Source organism: Myotis lucifugus, unplaced genomic scaffold, assembly GCF_000147115.1.
Source record: "Myotis lucifugus unplaced genomic scaffold, Myoluc2.0 scaffold_9, whole genome shotgun sequence".
Taxonomy (NCBI): Eukaryota; Metazoa; Chordata; class Mammalia; order Chiroptera; family Vespertilionidae; genus Myotis; species Myotis lucifugus.
The window spans coordinates 15,899,335-15,901,828 of record NW_005871057.1 but is presented as its reverse complement, the minus strand read 5'-3'; positions in this window follow the sequence as shown (position 1 = coordinate 15,901,828).

Sequence of the window (2,494 nt, the reverse complement as noted above, 5' to 3'; positions counted from 1 at the left end):
TCCGACTGCTGCTTAGGCCTACTCCACACTGGCAAGTGGACATCCCCCGAGGGCTCCCGGGCTGCCAGAGGGATGTCTGACTGCCAGCTTAGGCCCAATCCCCGGGGAGCGGGCCTAAGCCAGCAGGTGGACATCCCCCAAGGGGTCCCAGACCCGAGAGGGCACAGGCCAGGCTGAGGGAACCCCTGAGTGCACAAATTTTTGTGCACGGGGCCTCTAGTATAATGTATAAAATTAATACATTATACACCTTAAATGTACACAATGTGGTGTGTCAATTATATTTCAATTTTAAACACCTAAAAATAAAAATGCATAAATAAATAAATAATAAAATAGCACTGCTCCATTTCCCCAGAAGAGCTGAAGGTATTTTACACACATTCATTATGAGGTCATGGTAGCTCTGTAGGTGGATAGAAATGCAGGAAGAGCAAGGTGCTGTGGACTAAACAGTTTCAGCCTAGTGAGAGACATGGCTGGATTTATATATTGGAGAGATCTCTCTGGCAGTCATGATGAGAAAAGTGAATTTGATCAGGGTAAACTGAGTTAGACATTGTTGTTGGAATTATCCCTTGACAAATGATGATAAAGCCCTCACTAAGGGCAACTAGAGGTAATAGAATTGGAGGTGGCAACTCAGTGGGACTTGGCCATTGGTTGAACATGAGAGGTGAGAGAAAAAGTGGGGTTGGGGATCACACCAGAGTTTCTGACTTGGTGAGGAGTGTTATTACACCAAAAGAACCTGCGAAGAAAGGCAAGAGGGCATTCTTGGGAAGAGAAAGTGTTCCTGTGTGACTCTTGTCCATGTTCTCTGTGCATTTCACCTTGGCCTTTTCCATAAGCTCTTCTTCTCTGCCACAGGTAGGGAAAATTGCCACAGGTAGGGTTAGGGGCCCTTCCTCTCTATTCTTACATTATATTAAACTAGAGGCCTAGTGCAAAAAATTCGTGCATTTGGGAGGGGGTCCCTCAGCCTGGCCTGCACCCTCTCGCAGTCCCGGAGCCCTTGGGGGATGTCCAACTGACAGCTTAGGCCCATTCCCCATGGGGAGCGGACCTAAGCCATCAGTCAGACATCCTTAGCGCTGCCACTGCCATGGAGGCAGGAGAGGCTCCCGCCACCGCTACTGCACTTGCCAGCTGTGAGCCTGGCTTCTGGCACACTCACCACCAGGGGGAAGCTCCTGCATTGAGCGTCTTCCCCCTGGTGGTCAGTGCGCATCATAGCTACAGGTTGTTCACCGTTTGGTCGATTTGCATTTTAGCCTTTTATTATATAGGACTAGAGGCCCAGTGCATGAAATTCATGCACAGGTAGGGTCCCAAGGCCTGGCTGGCAATCAGGACCGATCAGGGCCTTCCTTCTGGCTGCCAGCTAGGGCCCTCCTTTGTTCCTCACCGCCCCCTGGTGATCATCACATGTCATAGCAAGTGATAGAACTCCCCAGTCTCCTGGTTGAATTCCTGCAGGGACACTTTGAATTAGCCTTTTATATATATAGATAGTTAATAAAAATAATAAAGGAGACAAATTGGGATGGTGAACACACAATAAAATATACAGCTCATGTATTATAGAATTGTATACCTGAAACCTATATAGTTTTATTAACCAATGTCACCCCAATAAATTCAATAATAATAATAAAGTATCTATTTTATGTCCATCTCTCCCAGTGTCTTCTCCATTTTTGAGCAAGTACAAATTCCTTATGATGGCTTACCATGCCTGTACAACCTCGCTCTTGTGTCCCTCTCCTCTCTATTAAGCCCCTCTTCTCTCACCTCCTGACTTCATATTGCTAGTCTCTCCACCTGGAATGTTCTTCCTCCCCACAATCCCTCCCATACCTGAACATCTCTTACTCACTTTTCAGGTCTCAGCTAAGCCATCATTTCCCTTGGGAAATCTCCAATAACCCCCCCCAAGCCTGGTAGAGGGGGACCCTCCTGAATGTTCCCACACACCTCAACCATAATACCAACCTATCATAATTGTTTGTTTTCCCCATTAGTTTGTACGTTCCATAAGATCAAAGACTATATATATCTGTCTATTCACTAGAGTAGCTATAGTATTATTATTATCTTATAATAACATTGTATAATACATATTATAATATAATATAATATAATATAATATAATATAATATAATATATAATGTAATATTATGATATACTAGAGGCCCGGTGCACAAAAATTTGTGCACTCGGGGGGGAGAGGGGGTCCCTCAACCCATACTGTGACCTCTCGAGTCTGGGACCCCTCACATGATAATGACCTGCTATCTTACGACTGCTCGCACGTGACAGATGGGTGGCCCTAATCCTAAGTGCACCCCCTGCTTTGGCTCATAGCAGTACATGATGTAGATATTAGGTAATGCCCCCGGCATGGAAAGAACTGTGATGACGTGTTATTGACATACGTCGCCGAACAAAGCCCCAGAGAACAGTCCCATTGGGGGGATGGGGAATGGGAACC